The sequence below is a fragment of the Miscanthus floridulus genome, chromosome 3 (genome assembly GCF_019320115.1).
Source record: "Miscanthus floridulus cultivar M001 chromosome 3, ASM1932011v1, whole genome shotgun sequence".
NCBI classification, from domain to species: Eukaryota; Viridiplantae; Streptophyta; class Magnoliopsida; order Poales; family Poaceae; genus Miscanthus; species Miscanthus floridulus.
Window position 1 is genome coordinate 51061622 of NC_089582.1, and position 11525 is coordinate 51073146.

The 11525-nt window shown below is 43.3% G+C and overlaps 1 long non-coding RNA gene and 2 pseudogenes across 1 annotated transcript; all 3 read left to right on the plus strand.

Annotated features, from left to right (window-relative positions):
* Nucleotides 1-672: 672 nt before the first annotated feature.
* Nucleotides 673-5142, plus strand: LOC136545705 (uncharacterized). The gene is made up of 3 exons (XR_010781134.1): nucleotides 673-852; nucleotides 3086-3158; nucleotides 5055-5142. It is a non-coding gene; the product is annotated as an uncharacterized lncRNA (long non-coding RNA).
* LOC136545704 (uncharacterized) lies at nucleotides 5140-9098 on the plus strand (annotated as a pseudogene).
* Nucleotides 9099-10280: 1182 nt separating this feature from the next.
* LOC136545706 (uncharacterized) lies at nucleotides 10281-11290 on the plus strand (annotated as a pseudogene).
* The last annotated feature ends 235 nt before the right edge of the window (nucleotides 11291-11525 follow it).

Here is an 11525-nt window from a genome sequence, read left to right on the forward strand (position 1 = left end):
TACTATGAATCCAAACAAGTTCAACTAATAAAAAAAAGACGTACCCAGTGCAGAGAGCTCCCGCTCTATGCGGGGTCTGGGGAAGGGTGTTAGTGGCAAGCCTTACCCTCGCCAGTGCAATGCGAGGAGACCGCGACTCGAATCCGGAACCTTCTGGTTACAGACAGTAAGACTCTACCGCTTGCACCAGACCCGCCTTTCAAACAGGTTTAACTAATAAGATAGCTAATAGTTAGATGTGCCTAGCTAATGATTAGGAGTATCTCCTTAGCTAGCCAAACCTAACTAATATAGATCGCCAAAATACTGTTTCGTCCTTGCATTGCTCTTCTCAACTTCACTAATCCTCTCTAGACAAAACAAAGATATGAGAATAGCCCATCTAATATGATATATTAGCCAGCTAATAAATACTGGGCTCCAATTTAGCTATAATATCAAACGACTTTTGAATCCACTCAAAAAGAAAAAAAGAAATCAAACGACGTTTGAAGCAAATCAATACTATACCGGTTTTTCCCCTCTTTGCCCGTTGTTGTGAAAGGGAGGCAAAGACGTGTGTGGAAGGCGAAACAACCGGGCTTTTCGTTTTGGAGGGAAGTCGCGCGCCACCTGATTTCCCTCCCACACCAAAACCCCACTTCCCCCCACCGGCCACCTCCCCACATCTGCTTCAAACGCGGCGAGAGATCGGAGGCCAAAGCGGCGCGGCGCGCGAACAAGGCTGTGGTCTCACCCCCAAGCACCGCGCGCCTCGACTCCCCGTCCACGGTCTCCCTCCGCCTACCCGCCTCCCGGTCCCGGCCCGCGAACAGCGTGGCGCGCCCGGTCTCCGCCATCGCCGACCGTACGGTGCGCTTCTCGGCCCCTCCGTCCGCGTGGCCCTCCACCTCTTCTCTCCGCGAAATCGATGTCGTGGCCAGAATCTTGGAGCCACTAGTGTCATAGTGTGTCTCTATGTGCGCGCCGCGGCGCGGCCGCGCGGGTGCGTGCGTGTGTGTTTCCATTCTGTGGTAGCGTTCATTCCGTTTGGCTGAGACGGGAGAACAGGGATGGGAACTTTTCTCTTGGTGGTGCTCGTGCGGGGCTTCACCAGAGAAGGGGCGAAGAGCGGGGTGGGCGTTTCTCGTAGATCCGTTTTTAAATTGTAGGATTGAACTTGAAGGAATGAAGGGGATGAACGCTGCCCGAAACTCGCGGGTTTGACCGTTTGAGTGATTCACACATTGCCTGTTTCCAGCGTATAACATGTGTTTGGATTGCTTGCTACTTAGAGTGCTGTACTGTTTTGCCTTTTTGCAACGGGCGCATTACAAAATCAAGTTTATTACGAAATATCTAAATGGAGTGTCATTTGGAAAACAAGAATAAATGTGACATTTATTTCCCATCTCTGTTTAGTTTTTTATTTTTTATGCAATTTTTCATCAAGAGAATACCTGTAATAGCTCTTTGTTGTATTTGCCAGCACATCAATGCAAAAAAAAAAAAAATAACGAATGTCTAATTGATTGTGTTCTCGTTATGAGGCTTTTATATGTATGCCATTAAAAAAGTTTATAATTGCATACAAGCCATTAAAAAAATTGATCGCACACGAGTGTCATCGTTGTGAACTTCTTTGCTCTTCAAGCCATTCCGTCGGTGTTCTGTTCGTTTTTTACCGTTACATGTGGGCCCGGTCAGTATAAAGGTCTAAAATACCCTTCTCATCCCTGTCCTCTCTCTCTCTCAAACTCTGTCTCTTCTCGTGCGTGCGGGGCGGAGCTCGCCCGCGCCTGCGGCGGTTGGCCGGGGCCGAGGTCGCCCGCGCGCGCCCGCGACGGCTGGGGGCGGAGCTCACCCGCGCCCGCGCTCGCGGCGGCCGGGGCTAGGCTGGGCGGCCGTGCGGAGCAGCGGCGCCGAGGCGGTCACCGCAGCCGCGAGCTCGCGCGCGTTAGCCTGGATGAGGTGGCGTTGTGGTTCGTTCCTTTTCGTTTGATTCGTGCTATGACATGAGTTTAGGCTACTCCTTAAGTGAATTTGATTGAATCGACTCAAGCATGAAGAAATCGAACGAATTGCGTTTTTTTGGGATTTTTTCGTGTTCTTGGCTACGATATGATTTTCCCGGAGTTTGAGTCAATCTCAAGCGATGATATCTTGGGGATAGGCTTGTGCCAAGCTGAATTTCATCTGTGCAAATTTTGAGTTCGATTCGTGGAGTTTTGGGTCGGTTTTTGTCGATTGTTTGTCCGCTCCTTTTTCTGTTCGTGAGTTCGTCGGTCTTTGTTCGTTGCTAGCAGTATTGGCTGCTCATCTGTTTGGCAGGGGGACGTGCGTGGGATTGGCTGAGCCAAAGGGGCGTGAGTACCCAGCACCTTCGGTGCTCATCCAGCAGCCATGCTTGCTTTCCCAGCGCCGAGTGCTCCCTGTGCGTGAACGTTTTTGTTCTTCTTCGTTCTCGGCTGTGTGCAGACCCGCAGTCGTTCTGTCCCTCCCTGTCTTTGTGTTCGTTGGTCTCCTGTATTCCAGCCACGAGCAAACCAGCACAGCAGCGTGCTTGCCCTTGGTGGGCTGCTCGCCGAGCCGGAGTCCAGCACCGAGCGTGCTTGCATTGAGCTGTGCTTGTTCCTGGCCGTGCGTGGCCTTCTTGGTTCCTGTGCGTGCGTCCGTTCAGCAGCAGTTTGGAGAGCAGCCCCTCCGTTCAGCAGCAGGATGGCGGCCGCGAGTGCGGGCGCGAGCTCCGCCGAGCGGGGCTCTGCTGGCTGCAAGCGCGAGCGCGAGCGTGAGCGCCGCCGGCCTCGGACGCGAGCGCGAGCGGTGTGGACTAAAGAAGCAAGAGGATAGGATGAGAGAAGGGTATTTTTGACCTTTATACTGACCGGACCCACATGTAACGGTGAAAAACGAATAGAACACCGACGGAATGGCTTGGAGAGCAAAGAAGTTCAGAACGATGGTACTCGTGTGCGGTCAATTTTTTTAATGGCTTGTGTGTAATTACAAACTTTTTTAATGGCATACATGTAAAAGCCTCTCATTATATTTTTGTTCTGCATACATTAGTGCATTTCTTATGATTGTGTTTTCATTGTATGGCCAGTCTGCATGCAACAAGAAGCCACCAGCATCCACTCCACCACCTGCCATCTATCACCGTCACTGTCTACTTCACGGTATGCTTCTCCATTCCCCATCCTTGTAGCTATTGCTTTTCTCTCTACACATTTTTGTAGTTCTGGATTTTTGATACACCTGCTAAATCTGGAATTCATGCGTCTTTTTTGTTGATCATCATGCTGGATTTAATGAGAGAAGTGGCGACCTATATGGTTTGATGTCTTCTTTTGGGAAACTATGCAGCCCTTACTCCCTTTGTGGATCTAGGCTCATGTAGATCTGTTCTGAAATCTGGCTGAATTTCAAAGTGCTTTAAGGTTGTCGTACAGTGGGCAAAGTTAAGGCAATTAAGTTCTGCTGGATTCTTAGGAGTTGGATATGATCTTATGAACGGTTCTTTATCGGTTGTAGTTCTGGCAAGGAAAAAACCACTGTTGTGTTATGATATGCCCAATTGTTAAATGCTGGTTGACAAAGAATGCAGAGTAACTGTAGAAGTCTGCTTCTGTACACTCAAGAGCGAAAATTTGCTGATTTGATGTTCCCATTATATTAAAACACTACTTTATCCATATTCTGTTTGCAGCACAATATGTGTTTGTACTTTGTTGTTTCTGGTGTCTGTCCCATTTACATAAACCGAAGTAATGGAACATCTATTAAAGAGATGTTATTTGGCAAACAAGAATGGATATGATATTTCACTTCCCTGATATTTTTGGGGTTTCCTTGTAAATTTCATCATAGTCGAGAATACATATCACTTGTCAGTTTGTATGTCTCAGTGCATCAATGCAATAAAGGTCACATTAGTCCAACTATCTACACTTGTTCAGTTCATTCTTTCATATATCTGCATCTTTTGTTATTAAATTTTCAAATTGATTGCTCTAGTTGGTGTTCCAAATTTCCATCTGCGCTAAGATGTTAGAGGGCAAAAGCATATTGTTACCAGTGATTCTGCAAAGCATTCAAGATCTGTTCTTAACATACTTTAGGTGTTCTGTTATAGGATTATGTATGAAAATAGAACGTTAGAATACTGGAATTACATGATTTCAGATGAAATGTAACAAGGCAGGCAAATATGAATATGTATATGCTTATGTTCTGTTTTCATAAAAGAGGCTTGGCAAAGCAGTAGGTTCAAGAGGGGACTTGTTCTCATGGCTAGTTGGTTTTTTTTTTCTCGAACACGCAGGAGAACTGCGTATCATTCTATTAATAGAAGAAAAAAGAGTCATACATAGACCCAAACCCCACACACCCCCCTTGCCATTACACAGACACAAGATCACCAGTTAAGACAGACCAAAAAGACGACCCTACATCAGTCGTTTAGGCTGAACCTCCAGCAGTGAGCATGGAAAGTCCCTTGCTCCTGCCATGCTCCACCAATGCGCCTCCTCCCTAGCCAAAGCCAGAGCCAAGTTAACATTTGGGGTTGCCCCATTAAAGACACAATGAGAGTTTATATTCCACAATTATCTCATGTATCGAGAGCTGTTAAAATATGAAAGAATAATACAAAGACAAAACATAGGTCTATAAAGGATCAAGTCTCATCAATTCTCATTCCACTAGATAGTGAAATGAAGAAAAATGAAAAGAAATTGGAAAAAAATTCAACAGAATAGGACTTCACATGGCAAAGACAGGATCTAGAACTCACATAATCCATTCTCTTTTGTTCAATAAACAAATCACAATATTAGTAGAAACAATCAACATTTTTCCGCTGTGTTTTATTGATATTCTCCTTATTATTTACCAAAGTATAGGATTTTGTTCTCTACAGGAAAAGCTTAGTATTTAATTTGCAATGCTATTTTTGAAATTATATATTTGTACTCGTTCATACCCAGTTGATATGTTCTAAAGTGCTAATATAGCACACACTGGTATGAATATTCCAATTCTATGACCTTACTGATCTCTTATTGCTGATGCAGGATCTTGATGAAGACAAACGATATACTTTGCTGTTAGAATACTCCACAAGATTAATAACCAATTTCTCTTTGGCAGTTCATCAGAATGGAGTGCAACAAGGAAGAAGCTTCAAGAGCTAAGGATTTAGCTGTGGTAAAGCTGCAAGAAGCAGACTATGCTGGTGCTAAAAGGATTGCCTTCAAGGCTCAAAAGCTTTTCCCTGGCCTTGAAAATATTTCTCAGCTGTTAACTGTTTGTGAAGTTCACTGCTATGCTGCTGTTAAGATCAATGGGGAGACTGACTGGTATGGTATCCTTCAAGTAGAAACAACTGCAGATGACATGTTACTCAAGAAACAATACCGCAAACTTGCTCTCTTACTCCATCCAGATAAGAACAAGTTTGTGGGTGCTGAAGCTGCCTTTAAGCTAATTGGAGAAGCTCACATGATACTGACAGATAAAGTAAACCGTTCGCGTCATGACTCAAAAAGGAACTCAGTTATTCCAAAATCTGCACCAAAGAAGCGTGGACGACCATCAAAGAAAACTGATTATGTTGCTAAGAGGGCCAATAAGGAGAACACTGATGCTGGATATTCAACTTTCTGGACCATTTGCTTGACTTGTGGAACCAAATACCAGTATCCATATAGTTTGTTGATGAAAGTTCTCTGGTGCCAGATCTGCTCAAAGGGTTTCCTTGCTTATGATTTGTCTAAAAAACCTTCTGTCGGAGTGGAAGCATCAAATCCATGGAGTGGATTTGGGATGCCACACCAAATGTTCCCCCCAAATCAATGGACACACTTTGCCAACCAACAACACAATTACCAGAGTGTCCCTACTCAGCAAAATCCTATCACTGGTCATCAAGCTCCTGTCCCCAACCAGCAACAGCAACCTCGGAATGTCTCTGGTAAGCAAACTCCAGACATTAACCAGCAACAACAATCACAGAAATTCCCTTTCAGTTCAGGGCCAAAGAATGTGGTAAATTCTCATCCATGGGGTGGATCTGGTATACAACAGGAAATGTGTCCTCCGAGTCAACCCACACGTGTATCTGACCAAAAACTCTACTATCAAAGGGCCCCTTGTCAGCAAAACCCTGTCAATGGTCATCAAACTCCTGTCACTGACCATCAACAGCAATCTCCGAAAGTTGTGGATAAGAATACTTCTGTCACTACCCAGCCACAATCTACAAAACCCCCTTTCAATTCAGGATCAAAGAATGTAGCGAGTTCTCAAGGGGCAGCCTTCCCGAACAATAATGCAACTGCAAACAGTAACCTTATGGCTGAAGCTGGGGCTTGTAATAGAGAAAAGATTACAAGGACATCATTCAATGATGAAAATGGCGAAGATAGAACTAAATCACCAGTTGTGAATTCTGATAAAGTTCATCTAGTAAAATGAGCAAATGAAGGGAAAGGAGGTAGCTACAGGATCCAGTCATCCTGTTGCCATAAATGGTAGCCAGGTTGCTATGAAAGATGTTCTTACTGCCGCAAGTGCAGATAAAACATCTGGGCAGCATCCTTGTATAGCAAGCCAGCAGAGAAATAATGTCATTGTTGAAGATGGGTCTGATGGGTGTGGAAAGGTTAGCGATCATCTTCCTGATTCTCCTGCAAAGAAAAGGATAAGAAAAGAACATTCTTCCTATACTGGTGGCAAAAGTGATCATACAACAGAAAATGAAGTTGCTGAAACAAACAACCAACACAAATATAGTATTCCAAGCAAAGAGAAGATGACAAATGAAAAAGAAGTGATCAGTGGCTTAAATCACGATGTGTTGCAAGGAACAAAAAGAAAACAACAAACTGCAAGTTCTGGAACTGGAAGCGATGCTGCTGCTAGATCTGTGAACAATAGTATTCCCTGCAATGTTACAGTTTCATGTCCAGATTCAGACTTCTACGACTTTGAGAAAAACAGGGATGCAGACCGATTCACAGTTGATCAGATATGGGCAATTTATGATGATCATGATGGCATGCCAAGATACTATGCTCGAATTAAGCAGGTTTACTCTCCAAACTTCATGTTGCAGTACACATGGCTAGAGCATGATCCTTTGTGTGATGCTGAGAAGGAATGGTCTTCTAAGGAGCTGCCTGTTGCTTGTGGAAATTTCAGAGTTGGAACAACACACTTGACTGAAGATACAAAGATGTTTTCTCATGTTGTTTCTTGGACAAAAGGAAGGAAGAGGAACAGATATGAGATTTATCCTAAGAAAGGTGAAGTTTGGGCACTTTTCAGGGGATGGGACATCAAGTGGAGTTCAGATTCCGATGATCATATGCATTATGATTATGATATTGTTGAAATCACCTCAGACTTTGCTACGGGTTTAGGCACTTATGTGGTTCCCTTGGTAAAGATTAAAGGTTTTGTCAGCTTATTTGTTCGATCAAGCAATGAAGCACCATTTCTGATACCTAGTGGCAACACCCTTAGTTTCTCGCACAGCATCCCTTTTCACAGGTTGGCAGAAACTGAGAGGAAACACATCCCAAATGGTGCTCTTGAGCTGGATACTGCATCACTACCTTCTGATTTGGAGAAAGTGTTTACTCCTGTGACCCTTGACAGCAATTTTATGAGCACCCGAGATGGTAACACTGCATGTAACGTTTCATGTACTAGCTCTTGTAAAGTGCCAGTTGGAAAGACCAAACAGAGTCAGGATGGTACTGGTACAGATGTGAAGGATGAAGTTGAGAAATTGAGTCAGAATACAAAGATTGAACAAGATAATGGCTCAGAAGCTTCAGTGATTGATCATTGTGGTGATGGGTGGAATGATAGCTCTCCACCAGAATCTCCAACTAGCTTTTGTTACCCTGATACAGAGTTTTGCAACTTCACTAGTTTGAGATCATTTGACAAATTCAAGAAAGGGCAAGTTTGGGCACTGTATTGTGATACTGACAAGTTCCCAAAGTACTATGGTTTAATAAAGAGCGTCGATTCGGAAGATTGCAGAATTCACATAAAGTGGCTTGAGCACTGTCCGTGTGAACAAGTGGAGAAGCACTTGGCACAAGACGGTTTGTCTATTGGCTGTGGAATATTTGAAGTCAGCAGGCAAAGTGAAATCTATGATTGTACAGGAGTCTTCTCTCACAATACGGAGGTGACGCTGACGGGTAAAGGGAAAAAATATGAAATCCTTCCGTGTACTGGCCAGGTGTGGGCTATATACAAGAATTGGAGCCGTGCATGGAGCTTCGAAGATTACAGTAGATGTGAATATTTTCTGGTCGAGGTCATGGAGATTTCTAATGTTAATATAACAGTGTCATGTCTTACTAAAGTGGAGGGCTTCAGCACAGTATTCATGCCAGAGCAGAAAGGTGAATCCAGGAGTTCCATGAGAATAGCAAGGAGTGACTTGATTATGTTCTCTCATCAGATTCCTGCCTTCCGCTTGACAAATGAAAACAACAATCTTTGTGGTTACTGGGAACTTGATCCTGCATCACTACCAGAAGTTTTACTGGTCAGAAAAACCAAGTGAAACATTGGCGATTTGATAGAGGATTTTGGCACTATGAAAAGTCAAGGTACGGTTTTGACAATGTATCATAAATTTGAATATACTAGTTTAGCATGATTGAACACGGCTATTGTTAACTATTCATTTGTTTTCTCTGCAGTGTGATGTTGACAAAGCTATGGTACTGGATTGTTTATACGGGGTAAGCTGAACGGGGCCACAGGTTAATTCATATTCGACTTGTTCGGTTTCTTTTTTCAGCCGGAACAGTGTTTTTCTCTCACAACAATTCAGTCAGAACAATATTTTCAGTCAGTTTCAGTCAAAATTCTGCCAGCCGAACGGGACCAGTGGCATCAAGTAGCAAACTAATGAATTAACCTGTTTAAGCCTTTTGCTGGCTGGCTCTCGCTTTAGGTTTCATCTCACCTGTTTGTCTTTGTTACGTGCATTTTGGACATTTTGGTGGCTATAACAGTTGATCGCGGCTATTGTTCGCACCTTACCAGTGCTTGCACACTGGCATTAGAATTTTGAAACTTTAACAGCATCAACATGTATACATTATGCTCCATATCTCATAACTGGAAACTGAGATATGGGTGTATGGAATTGACTTGTACCGTGCTCTAATTTATCGTTGTGTGCTGCTTGAAGAATCCTGAAATGCCAACCTTCCGTGCGGCTAAGCTAATCGTGAGCGCATGTTTGCTATAAGTACAGTCCTTTTTTGAATTTCTGTTAACTTCGTTGATCTTTCAAAGTTACTCCTTGTTTAGTTCCAAATTTTTTTTCCAAAAAGTGCCCACATTGAATTTTGCGATACGTGTATGGATCATTAAATATAGACGAAAAAAAAAATTAATTGCACAGTTTGGTTGAAAATTGCGAGACGAATGTTTTGAGTCTAATTAGTCAATGATTGAATATTAATTGCCAAATAAAAATAAAAGTACTATAGTAGCCAAATTCTCAAATTTCACCCAACTAAACACAGCCTTATTACTGTATGTTTACGATTTGCTAGAAACTGAAAGTAGCTTGTTTGTGTATTTTATATGCATGCGTCATCTCTCGAGGCAGTCTAATTTTTATTTAATTCAAATTGTAGTTGCATACACGTCTTCAGTACTTTTGTTCCACTAAGCAATACCCCTTTCCGTCTTGTCAACTTTAATTCCACTTAATTGATATCTCTATCTAAATTATAAGTCGTTTTAGCTTTTCTAATTATATATAAAACTTTTACTATGCATCTAATCGTGATCGTAATAGAGTAGTTCATTCTTTAGCTGCTCTTGGCTGTAAACTACCAAGTGCCAACTAACACTTGGGAGGGAGTTCCTCCGTGTTTGGAGGATGTGGTGAACAGCGATTCTGCTGTGTCGAAAGATTAATAAAGTTCCGACAATTTCAAAAAAAAAAAAACTAAAACAATGTGAGAGTGCATCATGTATTCATGTCTCTTCACGGTAAAATGTCCAGTTCGTCAATGGTTTCGATGCTGGCACTAGCGGCATCAGTCCCTGTTTGCCAGCCATACCATTTTAGTAAAGTAATAGTATTTTTTTCTTACAATAAATCAATATTAGCTATTTTTATATCCAGCCGAACAACATCTACCGTTTTCGCAATATTTTTCTCGCACGACATCGGCACGTCAGCTCTTCCCATCATCCAAATTAAAAGCCGAAACCAATTAAGCACTCAACCAACCCAACATCACATCGCAGGTACTACCTGCAATCGCAATGGCTGTGGCCTCGGCGGCGTTGGACGCGGTGGTGGCTCTCTTCTCGCTGATCATGACCGTGGCGGCGCCGCTGTTCGACTCCCAGGTCGTCCTCCCGCTGAGCCTCTACCCGGCGCCGCTGGTGGACGTGTTCCGGTGGTTCATCGCCGAGTTCGACAACTACAGCGTGGCCAACCGGCCGCCTTTCCTCCGCGGCCTCGTCTGGCTCGACCTCGCCTTCCTCTGGCCTGTCAGCATCGCCAACCTCTAGGGCATCCTCGCGCGCCGACGCTGGTCCGCCACCACCTTCTACATGCTCACCTACCAGGTAACATATATAACCATCCCGGCAGGCCTCCTATGTCTATACCTTCCTGTTTGATCCAAGATGCTAAAAATTAACAATGTGTTTATATGCAAATTAGAAGGACCAAAACATGAATTGATTCCAAAACTAATTGTATAAGCAGTGACTAATTGTTGAGACGAATATATTAATCCTAATTAGCTTATGATTAGCTAGATAATGCTATAGTAAACATAGCCTAATTAGGATTAATAGATTTGTCTCACTAATGAGCCACCGCTTATGCAATTGTTGAAATTAGTTCAAGTTTGGTCCTTCTAAATAGCATCCAAACATGGTGTTAATTTCTAGCAACCAGGATCCAAATTGAAGACATTCGTCATCTGAATATGCGTTGACTATCTTGTTGCATTCTTACAATCTTCTAATATATGGTGTTAATTTCTAGCAACCAGGATCCAAACATGGTGTTAATTTCTAGCAACCAGGATCCAAACATGGTGTTAATTTCATTCACTTTTGTTTTGTTTTAGTCTGCAATGTTTGGGGAGATGTTGGGGTCAGGGAGAGCAACGCCGAAGCTGCTTGGGTTATACCTAGTGTTCGTTGTCTTTGCTATATCGCGCGTGGCCTCTGCTCCTGCTCAACACCGGCGGCAGGTCCATCGTCGCCTGCACTTGCTGCGCGGAAGAAGAGGGTCTAGATCCCTGATTAGGGTATGTTTGGGAGTCTGTTTTGGGTCCAAAACTTCTGAAAAATTACATAATAATGTTCAGAAGTTTTTACGACACGGACTGGATTTTGCTATTTGGATTATGGTCGAGGTACTAAACATGTCTGGTTGGAGATGCCAAGTAGAATGAGATATGACAGTCTTTTTCTCGAAAGGTGTCTGGTTAAAAGATAAAGTAGTTGGGACGATTATAGTAGGAAAATAT